The following is a 19,190-nucleotide window of genomic DNA, read 5'->3' on the forward strand; positions in this document are numbered from 1 at the left end:
AGTGCACGAAAGCTCGGGCGGAAGTGCACACAGTCCGAAAGCTGGGAGTCGCTCACTTTCACTTAAGGCTGTATGAAATGTAGTGCCCTTAAACAATCTTTGCTTCAAACCCTTGATATCGATGGTCGCAATCGCGCTCAAATTGGATAGCGACCTTACCAATGTGAGCAGAACTTCAGAACAGAGAGGAACAGTAAGAGTATTTGTCTGAGCACATAAATACATGTTGGGATGTTTCCATACGTAGTCTCGCAAAACGTCAAATGTCTAATCTTTTTTTAATCCATCATTATTTAAGCTTGGATACTAATCAGTTCATTTAGGCCCCGTCCACACGACGCCGGAGGTTTTTAAAAACGGAGGTTTTTGTCTCCGTTTTAGCCTCCCGTCCACACGACGCCGGAGGTTTTTAAAAACGGAGGTTTTTGTCTCCGTTTTCAAAAATATCTCTGTCCACACGACACCGGAGGTTTTTAAAAACGGAGGTTTTTGTCTCCGTTTTAGCCTCCCGTCCACACGAAAACGGAGGTTTTTGAAAACGCCTTCCAAGGTGGAGACTTTTGAAAACTCCGGTCTCGGCGTTGTCGTGTGGACGGGGGAAAACGCATGTTTAGGAAAACGCTGACGTCACATAGGGATTCTGCGCATGTCTTTTTTTGTTTACATTCGTTTAGCTTGTTCAGCATGGACAGCTCCGTGATTGCTTTCGTTGTCACTGCAATTGGCGGATTATTAACATGTGTACAGTTTAATTTAATGTTACTTTCGCATTACATAACACAGCGGAGGTGCCTAAATGCGCTGCGTTCAGTTTTTTCAAATCGTTCCCATAATCCCTTTCGTGTCATATTTGGTCGCTAAGTTTAGTGTTATAATGTCTGTAATGTGCTTGTGATAAAGTGCTATGTGATGAATGTGTCTGTACAATGTAAGCTTCTAATCGATGTATGTATGAGTGTTTTTAATGTGCTTGTCAAACCTACCACCCCCGTGTGTTCGTACTCATTCGATACCCCGCACCCATTCAATGTATGTGTAAGTCCGAGTTCATAAGCATTACCCGTTGTGTTGAAACAGGGCTGCTTTCTAATAAAGAAAGCAAGTATTCAAAATGGCTCGTTCCCTGAATCATTCATCCGCACTGCACGCTACATTATTGTTAACTTTGTAAATCCTGTAAAGCGCTTTGGGACAACTTGTGTTGTGAAAAGCGTTATACAAATATATTTGATTTAAGTTGATTCTTCAAGTGTTTTGATGTCATTCTGTGGGAAGTACGATCGCCCTCTACTGGGCTGGCATGTTAATTGCAGCGTCTCACGGCTGCGTATCAGCTGCGTATCAGCTGCGTATCCATGCTGAACAAGCTGAGCGAATGTAAACAAAAAAAAGACATGCGCAGACTCACTATGTGACGTCAGCGTTTTCCTAAACATGTGTTTTCCCCGTCCACACGAATACGCCGAGACCGGAGTTTTCAAAAGTCTCCACCTTGGAAGGCGTTTTCAAAAACCTCCCGAAAACGCCGTTTTCGTGTGGACGGGAGGCTAAAAACCTCCGTTTTTAAAAACCTCCGGCGTCGTGTGGATGTAGATATTTTTGAAAACGGAGACAAAAACCTCCGTTTTTAAAAACCTCCGGCGTCGTGTGGACGGGGCCTTAGGCGTATCAGAACCCGAGAAGAACCAGAAACAGAGAATAAAAGAATGAATACGTTTAGGTGAAAATTACGTTTGTCTCTACACAGAGAAAAGTAGCCAAAGACAATCCTTAAACTATGAAACATCTCTGTCTCTCTCTCTCTCTCTCTCTCTCTCTCTCTCTCTCGATTCACTTAAAGATTGCTTTATTGGCACGGCCAATTTTAACAATTGTTTGCACCAGTTTAAGAACAAACCTAAACATAAAAAGCACTAATAGAAAATAAGAATTTTTTTAAATACATAAAAAAAATTTATAAAGCGATTAGGTTGGTCTTTTTAGTGAAGAATTCTGACCTAATCCCACTGGGCATTACGCTCAAGAAGTGCGTCTCTCTCTCTCTCTCTCTCTCTCTCTCTCTCTCTCTCTCTCTATCTCTTTCAACTCGCAAAACGTCAAATGTCTAATCTTTTTTAGCGTTTGCTTTAATATACTGTACAGAGTAGATACGATCATTTTGGATACCTACTATATTTTGGTCGGGAATTGGCGAGTATTTGATAGCGGCGTAACATTTGTACGCAGGTCGCTGCGTACCGATTAGTACGCATTTCAGTGCATAGTTTTGGGTACGATTTCATACGCATGGGGAATGAGACCGGGTTGGGCCTGCTGTATGCCTGAAATGTCTTGGGCCAGGCAAAACTCAATTGTATCATACATAACTAGTTCCTGTATGTATGAGGAACCTGTTTTTAGCCTGGCCCAGAATCATTTTATGCCTCAAATCTAAGTGGAAACATGGCATATTGAGTAGTTAAGCACACAGGTGAAATGGGTCAGAGGGCCAAGTTAAGAGGCCTGCTGTATGCCTGTAATGTCTTGGGCCAGGCAAAACTCAATTGAATCATACATAACTAGTTCCCATATGTATGAGGAACCTGTTTTTAGCCTGGCCCAGAATCATTTTATGCCTCAAATCTAACTGGAAACACGGCATATTGAGTAAAGCGCACAGGTGAAATAGTTCTGATGGCCAAGTTCAGAGGCCTGCTGTATGCCTGTAATGTCTTGGGCCAGGCAAAACTCAATTGTATCATACATAACTAGTTCCCGTATGTATGAGAAATGCCTAGTGATTCCTGTATCAAGTTTAATATTTTAGGTAGGTATGTAGGTATGTACACTGTAAAAAATTGTCCTGTAAAATAACAGTAAAGACTTGGCAGCTGAGTTGCCATTATGTTACTGTAAAATTAACATTTTATTACTGTCGTTAAAATTTACAGTTTTGTACTGTTAATGAGAAATACAGTTAAGGACTGTTCTTTTAATTACTTTCCTGTAAAAAAACGGTAAACAACTGCAGTTGATTTCCCATTATGTTGCTGTAAAATTAACTTTTTTTTATTGTTGTTAAAATTTACAGTTTTGTACTGTTATTGAAAAAATACAGCATTCACAGTTTTTATTTATTTATTTTTTAAAGACTACTTTTGCAATACTTTACACTCAACTAATTTATTAAAAATACATTATCAGTGTTCACAAAATCTACAAACTACAACAGAATGTGCTTTGTGAATTTAGAACAGCAGCATGTAATTGCAATGTGAAAAAAAACACAGCTTCTTAATGCACTTTGCCTTTTATTTTAACATAAATTTAAATTCTCTACATTCAAATAGTGCCTTCTTTGTATAAAAAAACAAAAAAACAAAAAAATACAACACAACCCTTTGACTGAAAATAGTGCAATAAAAGAACAAGGCATTCAGACTTAGAAATAATGACATGAAACTAGTCACAACATAACAGTTCCGATAATGAAACAAGAGGAACAAACCAGACAAAGACAAACATGAATTCTGACGTGAATAACAGCAATGAAGTCCCAGTGAAAGTCCATCAGTCTTCTCAGCAGAGTGGATACATGTGGGTTGACTGTTGTTATCTTTTGCTGGTGGCTTTGCCAGTTTTTTTTACAAGACTGCCCCGTCCATCCTTGGTACCTCACTCAGGGTTTAAACCAGTGAAGCGCCTGAAAAATAATAGTGTCTCTTCAGACAGTGTAAAACTCAAGTTGTGTAACTCACTTACATTAACAACACAACAAAAAGCAGAATATGTTTTGTTCACAATAGCATACCATTAAAAAGATAAGAAACAAGTTTTAGTGAAAATACCTAACCTTTGGATGAATTCAAGAGTGAATGAGGCCTCTTCTTGGTATTCGAGATTGAAGATGTAGAAGATAGAAAATAAGGCAGCAAGCCCTGTCAAGAAGGTGGGTTGCATCCCCTCACATATTACATGGCCCTCAAGGCTGACCATCCAGCGCTGAATACAGCGTCCTGCTGTTCCACCTGAATCATGACAAAAAATACTGAGTTACAGTAAAGGAAATCATCTTCAGCACTCAATTTCTGAACTACAATTTTAAATCTGGAATACCACCCAATAATCCACCCAATTGTCACGTTGAGGTCCCAGACCCCTCCCTTTGGGCGTGTGTTTACGTCGTCTGCGTCTACTCGTCTGCGTCTGCTCATCTGCGTCTGTGTATCTCCGTGGGTGCGTCTGCGTCTGTGTATCTCCGTGGGTGCGTCTGTGTATCTCCGTTTCGTCTCACCTGTGGCTCGTCTCGTCATCAAGGGGTTTATGTGGTTTGTCTACTTCAGGCATGAAAATGGGTCAGGGGTTAAAAAGGTGAGAAGACCGGGGGGCGGGGCATGTGACGTCATGGGGATACGGCGACGGGGCGTTGACATGTGACGTCATGGGTATACGGCGACCGGGGGGGGGGGGGGGGGGGCTGTTGGTGTACGGGGATACAGCACAGGTGATGCCAAATATTACGGAGCCCGTAAGGTGACATCATGTAAAAAATATAATAACGAGTGGCCACGACTTACTAACGCGTGCGAACAAGATAATTAAGTATTACTTTATATAAAGCCAGGTTTACCTTCCTTGGGCAGTCAGTTCGCGAACATCCCTGGGATCTGCTTGCTTTGCTGTTAAAAAATAAACTTTGTTGCCGCGTGTGAAAGGCGACATTAGTATCTCCCACGCGTTAATAAGTCGTGGCCACGCGTTATTATTTTTTTACATGATGTCACCTTACGGGCTCCATAAAATATAGTAAAATCTATTATTATTATTTTTTTGACTGTCTTGTCAATGGATTCAATGTATGAAGCCAGATCCTTAAACGCGAGAAGCCGCTTTCGCCATTCCAGATGGCTCAGTCAAAACCATTACGTCTTAATGAACCAATAAATACATCAGCGGCGAAAATGAGTGTAAAAATACCAGGTTCACGTGTTTTTATTTTCTAACATGGGCTAAAGCACAGGGTAGACTCAAACGACAAGCGTTTACAACTTCATCTTCAACGTTTTCAGCCCTGGCGCGAATGTTATCCTCACCAGTTACAACTACAGACACTAGAAAAAAAATCTCGTTTCTTATTTTATGTCACCGTTAACTACACGGGGTTGACGCGAACTATCTATCTACCTATTTATCACAAGAGCTTGTGGCTCTGACAGTATTCAACGCTGTAGCGAACGGCAGTAACTTTGTTTTACCGCAAAATATGAAAACGATTGAAACCATTAATAACCCAATTAAATCCACTGGTAAATGTACGATCCGGTAAATATATTGGTAAATGTACGCTCTTCTGACTTGTCCGCGGTGTAGCACTAGGTCCTGCTTCTCGTCCCGCTTAGCAGTAAATGAATAACATGAATGAAGAACGTTGGTATGATTGAAACGCTATTTGGCCTCTATGATGGTTCTGGGCGGAAACTGCTGGCCACTGTGTCATTGAAATGGCCGATTTCGGAAGTGTTCTGTTTGCTTATTAAGGCAATATGATAATTAAAATATATACATATAACCTCCCGACCCCCCCCCCCCCCCAAAAAAAAAAAAAAAAAAAAAACTCATCGGATCTACACGATTCACGTAGGTCACCCTTTTCAACTTCAAAACGGCGAATTTCGCCGAAAGGTGACAGATTTTCATGCCTGTACTTAATGTGTGTTCGCGCAGTGTCCTGTGCTCGTCGTTGTCTGAGTCTACGTGTGTCTACACGTTATCCACGTTATAAGTGCGCGGTCTGCGCTCTGTGTGTGTCAAAAATAAACGTGACGTTGGAAGCAACGGAAAGGGTTCCTGTCTCGTCTGTCGCCTCACCCCAGCGTCACACCAATAAGCAGGAAAAGAAGTCTAATGTTATGCTGTGCGGTGTATTTACATCAATAAGCATCATTACGCTTCACAAATTCACTAATAAAGTATGTGTGCCCACACATGTAGGAATCATCTGTGAAAATTTAGCTAGCTACTGAATCATTCTTCAACACATCATTCTTCAACATATTCAGTAGGTTGATAAAAACAAACTGAAAACTTATACTTTGCACCAATTTCCGAATATAATAAAACTGCTACTCACCAAATAACTTGCCTAGATGGGGATGGATGCAGAGAGACACAGATCCACGTTCCCATGTGTAGCTTGGTTTAAACAATCAGACCCTCCAGAAAGTTGCGATGTTGCGATTTGCAACTTCAACGCAACTTCAAGCAAACCCCGCGAATTCAGGGCGGTGTTGCAACTTCAGCCAATCACCGCAACTTTCCCGCAAATTTGACCAATCACTGATGTCGTCTTGATGTGACGTCGACAAACTACCGCCTTACTTCCGTATATACGTTCAAGAGGAGCAGACTGAAAGCAGCATGAGCGACGAAAATAACGGCAAAAAGATCGGGAAAAGTAGTATCCCGGTACACTACATGAAAGCGGGGATAAACTGTCCAGATCCGACCCGCGAATTGATTATCTATGGCCCCCTGGATGATATTTAATTACTATTAGAACCGGCCGCAGGCCACAGCCGCCCGATGGTGTTTTGCACGCATAAGCACTACATTCCCCACAATGCAACGGTAGCCCGCGAAGTCACTGCAGCACACGCAAGCGGCGAGGGTCTGAGATAAAGTTTATAAGTTTAAACTTTAAACTGAGATAAAGTTTAAAGTCAGAGATAAAGTTTATTTATCTCTGGTCCATATCTATGAGTTACTAGTTCGCTCTGGCGCCAACCACTGGCGATCGATCTCGATATAATACTTAATTTGTGTCCATTTTACAGGCTGCCCGGTAACAACTTATGTTCGCTAACCCCGCCCCCCCCCCGTCAACAATTAATGTTCGCCACCCCCTCCAGGTTCAAATCTCACTCCAAGCGATCTTGAAAAGTTGCCAAGCCTGAATAAATAGGTAAATATATAATTAAAATGGACTACTAAATAGAGGAAACCATACAACATTTACTCCCTATTGTAATGTACTCACAAAAAAGCAAAAACACACCGCAACTTCCATCGCAATTTTTTTGAAAAACACCCGCAACATCAAACATTTTAGCCCGCAACAATCACAAAAAAGGCCCGCGAAATCCTGGTGGGACTGAACAATGCAATTTCCCACAATGCAAAAAATACAACATCATACTGTAATTTAGATGGTTTGGTTGAATGAGTAGCGGTAAAGTGCTGTATTTCAGAAAAACAGTATAGTCCTGTTAAAAGAACAGTAAATTACCAATTTTTTGTTTGTATTAACAGTAGAATGCGGTTTTCAAAAATAACAGGTTAATACTGTTGAAATTCTGCTGTAAATTAGCAGCAATTTTTTACAGTGTAGGCAGGTAGGTGGGTAGGCAGGCAGGCAGGCAGCCCCCCCCCCCCCCCCCCCCCCCCCCCCTTAGGATTCAGCTGCAACCACAAAAGGTAGAAACTGATTTTAGCTGGGCTATGATACATGCAGTTACACAGGTTTTTAACAAGTGTAACATTCAGGATTACCTAAGAAAATGCTTTTCATTTTGCCAGGGAAAAGAACTGAGCAACTTCACTGTGGTCCATATCTGTTCAGCACATATGATGAAACTGATATCTGTGAAGACTACAAAGATAAAAGCAAATAAATCAAGCAAGGACCTGTTTCTCTACTCCTTTGGACTTCTGCTAAATACAGGATCACTAACCAAAGTTAAGATCCTTCTCAGAAGAATTGTGTGTGTTTTTATGGCAAAAAAGGAGACACATGAATACAAGACGTCTGTAAATACCCTAAAGAATGCAATTGAAACACAGTCAACAGATTTGTTGAGTCCAAATGAGGGGGACACTTGCACAGATGCAGAACAACATGAAGATGTGGATTTGGGCATCACAAAAAGCTCACCTTTCACCAAAGTACTGGCCCGCTTTTTCCAGTATGATTATGCAAAAATATGTGAGGGAGAGGAAGACAATAAAACGTCTTCTGAAAATTCAAACTTCTGCACTGAATTGGTGAATGTGTTGAAACGTTACACATGCACCATACCACTTTGGTCAGGACTGATGCTACAAAGCTTCAACAAAACTCGCGATACAAATGCTTCAGTGGAGAACTGGTTTAGAACAACTAAACGAGTTGTTCTAAGAAGCCAGTTACATTGCCGACCTGGGGACTTCCTACAGACAATGAATGAGTTTGTAGCAGGTAGAGTATGGGGGGTGACACTGAAGATTCCCAAAAAACTAAATAAAATAAAACCCGAAAACAAGAAAGAGCAAAAGGCAGTTGTGACTGAAGAAGACTTCTTTCAGGAGCCCCTCAGTCAAGAAGAAAAATGGCTAAAGAGGCCCAAAAAAACCTCTAAATACTTCACTGCCCCACTATCAAAAAGCATAGCAGAAACAAGCAAAAATTGCCCTCCTTGGTCTGGCAGGGGTAAGTGGGAGAAAACTACTGTCCAACTGACCAATACATGCACTGTGGACAACCTTTTATACACTATTCACTTGTCAATGACAAAATATCCAAACGTTGTACACCATCTTGACTTGCTGAAGAATGAAGACCAATGGATTGATTGCCTCCCTAAAGTCCATGGTTATTTCACAGAGAGGCAGTGGACAAAGGGAAAACTTTTGTGGCTTAGCAGCTTTCCAAGATTTCAAGGAAAGAAATATTGGGACTGTTTTGGCTCAGAGGAGGACTTCATATCATGCCGCCTTGATTATCTCCAGGCAACAGAGTGGGAAATAAGCTGCTCTTCCCAGAGCTGTCCATTGTTATCATTGAGAAGAACAACACATCTTGTAGAAATTCTGTGAGTATTCAGTATTTCATTCTGTTACTGATTCTTAAAATACAAATGTGATTTAAAATGTGAAAAAAGTATATTAAATGCATGTTTTTTTTTGTCTATAGATGTGATAACTTCATGGCTCTGCAAAGTTCATTTGATTCCTGGACAGAAGAATCCCAAAGAGAATGTGGAAGGAAAAAGTAAGATATCTTGTGTTTGTTTTTTTAATTATTGCTAAATTTAAACTAAACCAAAATGGTAATAGTATCTCTCTAAAGTCTTAGTGTTACAGATATAATAAATATTGCTAATACCATATATCACACAAGTATAAAACTTTATTAAATATGTATTTCAGCAAAAATCAGGAGGCGTGTATGGGAGTGAGAACTACACATTCCAGGCATTTCATTAATGGCCTGCCATGCTTAATGGTTAGCTCCATGGTAACCACCACTTCAGGACCTTTGCCATCAGTTCTTCATCCAATGTCTTTGCCATCATCCATAACAGTTCTAGGAGAGAAGTTAGTTGTTTAAATTAAAGTTGTAAAGATTAAGCAGAGTAAGACAGATTGACTTGACTTTGTGGTGATTTAGTCTTCCAAAAAAAGGTACGAGCCTGCTGCAATAACATACTACGTCAGGAACAAAGTACATTTTATTTGTTTTCATCGACTTCAGGAAGACAATCAATGGTATCTTTATGATGGTGCTGAAGAACTGAGTAGACCAGGCCATGGAGAAGTTAAAGCGACAGATTCGGTTGTGCAAAGAATCTTGTGCAGTGACTGCCAGTTAGGCCATCTTTTGTGTATTCGAGTAAGTTATGATTGTATGCATATCACAGACTAATTCTGTCACATGATTATCAAAAACCTATCACAATGGTTTGTACCGATTCCTCTGGAAATGCAAGTATACTACAAAACTCTACCATTTATAATAGCTTCCTTAACCCATATTTATTATATTACAAAATAAAACAAGTCAACATGCAAATATATGTTATTACAGCCTTCTATGACAACCATAGCTTGGAGTATTTAAGTAACCTGAAATAACTTTTGAATAAGAAATAGTATATTTGCAATTGTTTGATGGCAAAGTATTGTGTTGGCTGGATGGACTTGAATGATCACAAGTTCAACATAAATACACCTTTAACATTTATATGATGTACAAGGACCTATATTTGCTAAAAATGTTAAATATTCAAAAATATTTAAAAAATATATTTTCTTCAACATATATATATAACAAAAATATATATTAACAAAATATATCTTATTCAACAGGCTGATGTAGATAATCCACAGATGAGAAACACAGAAGAGCCACACATGGTAAAAATGTGTTTTTGTGTACTGATGTACTTTCCATTTTGAGCTGCTTTAAGTACATTACCCAAATTAAATATGTACTATTTTTCTCATTCTAGAATCACAACATATACCAACAAATTTTGAAGGCAAACAGTTGGTATAATGAAAACAAACACCATTTCAAGGGAGAGGTTGCACCACCACCATTGCTACACATGAGCAGAACTGAGACAGAAGACGCTATCCAAAAGTTTGACATGCTGGAAGAGATCGTCAGTGACGATGACAGAGCTGACATCCTTGTGAATTTTTCCTTTGTTTTCAAGGAAATGGAGGATATGCATTTGTTTTTGGCAAATGTTCGAGACAAAATGAAGCTTAGAATTTGTTGTGAAAAAATGAAAGACTCTTATGATGACTTTTAGAAGATGGTACAGACTCTTGTAATATTTATAATATTTAATATTTATTTCTATATCTTAGCACTGTATTAAACATTATTTATTTATTTAGTCATTCAATTTATTTATATTATTTTTTTTTTTACTTTGGTTGTTCTTGTTATATTGTTGACTTGTAACAATGTAATGTAAAAACAAAGCAATGTAAAGCTCTATTGCTTAAAATGTTTAATAAATAATTTAATATTTTATTCTTTGAACAACTATATTTATTTGTAAGTTCACTTGTTTGATTCTTTAATTGGGTTTGGTTTAAATTGTGAAAGATAATCTTTTTTGGGGGGGAACATTCAATTGAAATCTTACAATGTAACATTGAGATAATCACTGATTAGTGATTCCTGTCATAGCAATACATTTGGATTTTACTTATGGGTTTGATTCATTTAATGGGTTGCTACTCATTAAAGAAGCAAGTTGGAGGCTTACATATTTCCTTATTTAGGATGATGCAACTAGTTCATGCAGCATAATTTCTGTGCAACATGACAGATGATGGAGGTTTACAATCCTCAAAGCACGTATAGTCTAGTTTTAGGTATTAAGTAACCAAAATAATAATAATAATAATAATAATAATAATAATCTTTATTTGTATAGCACCTTTCATACATACATGCAATTCAAAATTCTTTACAGAATAAACAAAAACAAACATTAAAAGGAAGCAAAGATAAGACAAAAAGAAAATATTAAAAGAAATTAAAGATAAAAAGGAAACAAACATAATAAAATAATGACAAATTATAAAATAATAATAATAATAATGTAATTGTGACGGGCAGGGGTGAGCAACAAAAAGGAAGCATACACATACACAATAGTGACGCGCCGCTCCGAGTCGCAGTCGCTCCCCACATCAAACACAAGACACACGGGGAACGAGGCGACAGTGACGAGCGGCGACCGCGTCACACATGAAACATTTAACATGAAACAACGAGCACGCACACGGATCCACACGTCCGTCAACATGTACACATTTTTCCCACACAAAACATGAAGAGCGCTCCCAGGGAAGACGTCCTGGTCCTCGCCGCGCCACAAACACAAACACGGCGGAGCTCTTCAAACAAACAAACAACAAAAACAAAGAGTATTTCCAGGGCGAGAGCCCTGTCCCTCGCCGTGCCACAAACAACACAAAAGCACGGCGGATCTCTTCAAACAAACACCACGCAGACAAACACTTACCACGAGATATGACCACGAACGAAGGAGAAAGTAAAAGAGACTCAGCGGCTTCCGAAGGGTGGCTGGTCATTCTGTGACGGGCAGGGGTGAGCAACGAAAAGGAAGCGATCACGCCAAGGCTCAGGGAAAAAGGATGGTTTAATAGAAAGTGTGCAAACCTAAAACCCGTGCACTATCTCCAAATTAAGGATATAATGACCAGCGGTCAACTGGTACAGACAAGACATATATAGGCAAACAAACGACCCTCAGGTGAGACGGATCACGGGCTCCGCCCACCTGAGGGACGCACATGACGTCACCAAACAACCACAACAACAGCCGCTGTGGACGGAGGCGGCCGGTAGGGGGCCGCCTCACCGTGACAGACCCCCCCACAAGCCGCACTCCCCTCCACTGGGTGTGTGGCACACAGCGGCTGCACACAAAACATGAAGGGGCAGGAAGGCAAGGACAGGCAGGAACACACCTCCTGCCATCCGGGAGCTGAAACATAAAACACAAAACATTACACAGCTCACCTCCCCGGGCGGGACCCTGGACCAACCGGGCCGTTATCAACACAAAACCACGCCCCGGTCGGTCACAGGGCCCTCACGCCCTAACCGGCATTCAGCTGGTAAGCCCCATGGGTGTGAGGACGAGGGGCTACGGCTCCTCTCTCGTCCCTCGTGTGTGTGTGGGTGTGCAGGCTACCTCTCCAAGGCGTAGCTACTTCACCTCCTGGACCTACCTCCTCCCAGAGCTGACCCCTGCCTTCTGCTAGGGGTCACCCCAGCCTCCTGGGGAGCCAACCCCTCCCGGGGCCTCTCATCTCAAGGTGGACTCCTCCACCCAACCCAGGAGCGCCAGAGACCGAGGCCCAGAGCACCCCCGACGCGGGCTAGGGAGCAGCCCCAAGGGCCTCCTGGTCACCCCGGGCAGGAGGGAGGATCTCCATCCCCAGCAGGAGCTTTTCAGACCGGAGCCCCATGGTCCCCAAACATCCGGGGGCCCCAGCCCTCTAGGGAGGGGCTCTTCATGACCGGGCTCCGGTCACCCCACAACACAAGGGGGCTCCTGCCAGGTGGAGACCCCCACAAGGTCCAGGAACACTGCCAAGGAGAAGCACCTGCACAAAGAACACAACCTCACACACACACACACACACACACACACACACACACACACACACACACACCACACACATATACAAACACGAAACACAAACGCGCCCTACCCTATTCAGGGCCTCCCTCGGGAGAGACGCCCTCCGTGCCACACCCCATGGCACGGGACCACAGCCGGTCCCCCCCCCAAACACACATTCAGGGGGAGGAGCATGCGTGGAATTACACGCAACAGTTGACAACACGCTAGGACAAAACACACATGCAAATACTAGACAAACAAAAAACAGTGTACAAACAGACAGACGGGACCCACACATGCGCGCTCTACATACAGTTGTGATCAAATTTATTCAACCCCCACTGAAATAAAGTGTTTTGGCCAGTTTGACATTGATTTTGATCATTTCAGTCATCTTATTTACAATTATATCAAAGAGGCACTTATAAATTAGACAAACATAACATAATATTTATGATGGAATAACCACAAATGTCTTTACTGTGCTCACCTCATTATCAGTTTTATTCAACCCCCTAGTGACATTATTTTTTAGTACTTAGTACAACATCCTTTTCCAGTTATGACAGCTTTCAAGCGTGAAGCATAGCTTGACACAAGTGTCTTGCAGCGACCTATGGGTATCTTAGCCCATTCTTCATGGGCAAAAGCCTCCAGTTCAGTCACATTCTTAGGCTTGCGCACTGCAACTGCCTTCTTTAGGTCCCACCAGAGGTTCTCAATTGGATTTAAGTCTGGTGATTGCGATGGCCACTCTAGAATGTTCCAGCCTTTCATGTTCAACCATGCTCTAGTAGACTTGGATGTGTGCTTCGGATCATTGTCCTGTTGGAAGGTCCAACGTCTCCCAAGCCGCAGGTTTGTGACTGACTCCATCACATTTTCCTCCAAGATCTCCTGGTACTGAAGGGAATTCATGGTACCCTGCACACGTTGAAGCTTTCCTGTACCATTAGAAGCAAAACAGCCCCAAAGCATAATTGACCCCCCGCCATGCTTCACAGTAGGCAAGGTGTTCTTTTGTTCATAAGCCTGGTTCTTCCTTCTCCAAACATAGCGCTGGTCCATTGTCCCAAACAGTTCTAATTTAGTTTCATCTGACCACAGTACACTGTCCCAAAACCTTTGTGGCTTGTCCACATGACTTTTGGCATACTGCAGTCGACTTTTCTTGTTCTTTGGAGTCAGCAAGGGGGTGCGTCTGGGCGTTCTGGCATGGAGGTCTTCGTTATGCAGTGCGCGCCTTATTGTCTGAGCTGAAACTTCAGTGCCCACATCTGACAGGTCTTTTTTCAGTTCCTTAGCAGTCACGCGGGGATTTTTCTCCACATTACGCTTCAGGTAGCGCACAGCAGTCGCGGTCAGGATCTTCTTTCTGCCACGACCAGGTAACGTTTCCACTGTGCCCTTTAACTTGAACTTGCGAATGATACTTCCGATAGTTTCTCTTGGAATATTTAACAACTTCGCAATCTTTTTATATCCATTGCCATTCTTGTGAAGAGCAATAACCTCTTCTCTTGTCTTCTGGGACCATTCTCTTGCCTTCACCATGCTTGGAAACACACCAGTAGATGTCTAGAAGGAGCTGAGTATCACAGTCCTTTTAAATCTGCCTAATTGGTGCTTATCATGCTTGATTGCTGCTCGTTGACATCCACAGATGTTTTCAATACCTGATGGAAAACACTGGAATGAACCTCTGTTCTTAGGAGTGATAGTCGTAAAGGGGTTGAATAATTGTGTCAATGAAGAAATCACAAAAAGGCCATTTAATACTTTATGACAAAAAAAATTGATGCTATCTTAGTTGCATTTAGTTCTTTAACAAGTCCTTGTAAGATTTCATTATGAACACAATTACAAATGTGCACTGAATTCCATAAAACCCTTCGCAGCATTGGGGGTTGAATAAATTTGATCACAACTGTACACAATAGTGACGCGCCGCTCCGAGTCGCAGTCGCTCCCCACATCAAACACAAGACACAGCGAGGAGCGAGGCGACAGTGACGAGCTGCGACCGCGTCACACATGAAACATTTAACATGAAACAACGAGCACACACACGGATCCACACGTCCGTCAACATGTACACATTTTTCCCACACAAAACATGAAGAGCGCTCCCAGGGAAGACGTCCTGGTCCTCGCCGCGCCACAAACACAAACACTGCGGAGCTCTTCAAACAAACAAACAACAAAAACGAAGAGTATTTCCAGGGCGAGAGCCCTGTCCCTCGCCGTGCCACAAACAACACAAAAGCACGGCGGATCTCTTCAAACAAACACCACGCAGACAAACACTTACCACGAGATATGACCACGAACGAAGGAGAAAGTAAAAGAGACTCGGCGGCTTCCGAAGGGTGGCTGGTCATTCTGTGACGGGCAGGGGTGAGCAACAAAAAGGAAGCGATCAAGTCTCAGGGAAAAAGGATGGTTTAATAGAAAGTGTGCAAACCTAAAACCCGTGCACTATCTCCAAATTAAGGATATAATGACCAGCGGTCAACTGGTACAAAGACAAGACATATATAGGCAAACAAACGACCCTCAGGTGAGACGGATCACGGGCTCCGCCCACCTGAGGGACGCACATGACGTCACCAAACAACCACAACAACAGCCGCTGTGGACGGAGGCGGCCGGTAGGGGGCCGCCTCACCGTGACAGTAATAAAATAAATATTATATAAATACTAATAACATAAAATGTAACTACATAAAATAAAGTAAAAAAAAGTAAAGTAAATAAGATAATAATAATCTGGAAAACTATTAAAATAATTAGAACTGAGTTAGAGTTTCCTAACTAAAAGCAGATCTAAACAGGAACGTTTTGAGACTCTTCTTGAAGCTATGCAGGGATGAAATGCCTCTGAGCTCTTCAGGAAGAGAGTTCCAGAGCTTTGGGTCTTAGTGGCTAAATGCACCCTCGCCAATCTTTAATTGGATTTTAGGAATCACCAGTAGAATACTGTTTAAAGACCTGGCTTGAAAGTTGCACCGTGTGAAGCCTTAGAAGAAATAAGGGCCAGAAAAAGACGCATAACCAACAGGCAGTTATTTCCCAATGCTACATAAGAACAGGTTGACATACACCTGTCTGTCTAAAACACCATTATTAAAGAGAATATCTAAACCAGGGGTACTCAACTGGCGGACCGCGGTCCGGATCCGGACCCGAACGCAGTCCTGTCCGGACCCAATCTCATTCCTGATTAACTGGATACGGACCAAAAAAAAAAAACCGGAGCATTTATTTCAGGGCTATTGAAAAAACACTCCGTCACGAGTGTTAGGTTTGCCACCCCCGCTCAACAACTTACGTTCGCAACCCCCCCGTTAACAACTTACGTTCGCCACCCCCGCCGCACCGCAGGTCACAGGTATCTGCCAAAATTGGACCGTGGACAAATTTAGTTGAGTACCCCTGATCTAAACAATCTTAAGTATTTAAAATGTGCTTTGATCTACAAAGATAATTAAAATTACAATAGGATTCCCACACTATGTGTGTGAACCCTAAAAATATGATTCTTGAGAATAGAGGGCTATTCCTGGCCAGAGCTGAAACAAGCATTAAATTTACCAATGGAAATTGAATTTGGAGTTATGATGATTTTCTTTTAGGGAGAAACCTGGTCTCTATGTTGGAGTATTCATTTGTGTGATTACATGAATAAGGCCTACTAGTATGTAGTTGAAATTTCTCTAAAAATAAAATATTAATAGACTGCACTATTAACATTATATAATATTTTAACTGCATTAGATACTAATACTATTATACAAACTGAAGTCTAGTTTATGCAATAGATGGCACATGTTTAATATGATGCATATGACTTTTGCCTGGCCTGAGACATTAGCGGCATCTAGCAGCAAGCATCTGCAATTGAACTGTATCATTTCACTTGTCAAAACTACACAATATGCCATATTGCCAGTTAGATCTGAGGGCGACATTGATGTCGGGCCAGGCTAAAGCTAGGTTTCTCTTACACATAGGCACCTGTTATGTATGATGCATGATGTATGATGTTATTTGCCTGGCCCAATGCCTTACATGTATACAGCAAGCCTCTGAAATCCACCTCATGAACCATTTCACCTATGCGCTTTACTCAATATGCCATGTTCGCAGTTAGATTTGAGGGCTAAAATGATTCTGGGCCAGGCCAAAACCAGGTTCCTCATACATGTAGGAACTAGTTATGTATGATACAATTGAGTTTTGCCTGGCCCAAGACCTTACAGGCATACAGCAGGCCTCTGAACTTGAACCTGTGAACCATTTCACCTGTGTGCTTAACTACTCAATATGCCGTGTTTCCAGATAGATTTGAGGGCTAAAATGATTCTGGGCCAGGCTAAATTCAGGCTCCTCATACATATAGGAACTATTTGTGTATGATGCATTTGAGTAATGCCCAAGACATTACAAGCATACAGCAGGCCACTGAACTTGCCCCTGTGAACCATTTCACCGGTGCGCTTTACTCAATATGCCATGTTCGCAGTTAGATTTGAGGCATAAAATGATTCTGGGTCAGGCTACAAACAGGTTAATCATACATATAGGAAGTAGTTGTGTATGATTCAATTGAGATTTGCCTGGCCCAAGACATTGCAGGCATACAGCAGGCCTCTTAACTTGGCCCTGTGAACCATTTCACCTGTGTGCTTAACTACCCAATATGCCATGTTTGCAGTTAGATTTGACACATAAAATGATTCTGGGCCAGGCCAAATCCAGGTTCCTCATACATATAGGAACTAGTTATTTATGAAACAATTGGGTTTTGCCTGGCCCAAGACATTACAGGCATACAGCAGGCCTCTGAACTTGGCCCTGTGAACCATTTCACCTGTGTGCTTAACTACCCAATATGCCATGTTTGCAGTTAGATTTGACACATAAAATGATTCTGGGCCAGGCCAAAACCAGGTTCCTCATACATATAGGAACTAGTTATGTATGAAACAATTGGGTTTTGCCTGGCCCAAGACATTACAGGCATACAGCAGGCCTCTGAACTTGGCCGTCTGACCCATTTCACACATGCGCTTTACTCAATATGCCATGTTCGCAGTTAGATTTGAGGGCTAAAATGATTCTGGGCCAGGCCAAAATGAGGTTCCTCATACATATAGGAACTAGATATGCATGATGCATTTGAGTTTTGCCTGGCCCAAGACATTACAGGCATACAGCAGGCCTCTGAACTTGCCCCTCTGATCCATTTAACCTGTGTGCTTAACTACTCAATATGCCATGTTCGCAGTTAGATTTGAGGCATAAAATAATTCTGGGCCAGGCCAAAACCAGGTTCCTCATACATATGGGAACTAGTTATGTATGATACAATTGAGTTTTGCCTGGCCCAAGACATTACAGGCATACAGCAGGCCTCTGAACTTGGCCCTGTGAACCATTTCACCTGTGTGCTTAACTACCCAATATGCCATGTTTGCAGTTAGATTTGACACATAAAATGATTCTGGGCCAGGCCAAAACCAGGTTCCTCATACATATAGGAACTGGTTATTTATGAAACAATTGGGTTTTGCCTGGCCCAAGACATTACAGGCATACAGCAGGCCTCTGAACTTGGCCGTCTGACCCATTTCACCTGTGTGCTTAACTACTCAACAGTGATGTCAGTAACGCGTTACTTAGTAACGCGTTACTCTAATCTTACCACTTTTTTCGGTAACGAGTAATATAACGCGCTACTATTTCCAATCCAGTAATCAGATTAAAGTTACTGATCCAAATAACTGTGCGTTACTATTTATATTTTCCCTAGTAAAATATATATTTTTGCTTTCTTCTTGGCTCAGTTCTACTTTTGCGTCTGACCGTAGCGCTCGACTCCGCATGCTGCGCGCAACCCTGTGAGAGCGCGAGCACGTTTTACATGTCATTCTTTGCTGTGTCCTCCCATAACGATATGTGGTAGTATAAAGAAACACACCTCAAACAGGGGAAGGAACATTTACCTGATGAATTTTAATGTTGCTTTGTGTTCCACGTTTGAAAAGTGCTGGAATTTTGACTAACGTCGCCTACTTTAAAATGCTTGAAATTGTAATGGTATTTCGTTTCACAAGCTGTCTGACTGAACTGGGGTGGGTTTCCCGAAACGTTCATAGCTTCATACGAGGTTACGAAGTACTTGGCGCTACGAACGTTTCGGGAAACCCACCCCAGTTCGCTTGTATTACGTTTACAAATAAATTTACAAATAATACCGCGCAGCTACACAAA

General features: G+C 41.8%; 1 long non-coding RNA gene across 3 annotated transcripts; it reads left to right on the top strand.

The window, feature by feature from the left end:
• Positions 1–7,461: 7,461 nt before the first annotated feature.
• LOC143484960 (uncharacterized) lies at positions 7,462–10,566 on the top strand. 3 transcript variants are annotated; one of them, XR_013122756.1, is made up of 6 exons: positions 7,462–8,825; positions 8,927–9,004; positions 9,163–9,250; positions 9,488–9,625; positions 10,102–10,149; positions 10,245–10,566. It is a non-coding gene; the product is annotated as an uncharacterized LOC143484960 (long non-coding RNA). The 3 variants fall into 3 exon arrangements; XR_013122755.1 differs by having other exon boundaries at positions 9,163–9,625; XR_013122757.1 differs by lacking the exon at positions 9,488–9,625 and having other exon boundaries at positions 9,163–9,238.
• Positions 10,567–19,190: the final 8,624 nt, after the last annotated feature.

Source organism: Brachyhypopomus gauderio, chromosome 21, assembly GCF_052324685.1.
Source record: "Brachyhypopomus gauderio isolate BG-103 chromosome 21, BGAUD_0.2, whole genome shotgun sequence".
In the NCBI taxonomy this organism is placed as follows: Eukaryota; Metazoa; Chordata; class Actinopteri; order Gymnotiformes; family Hypopomidae; genus Brachyhypopomus; species Brachyhypopomus gauderio.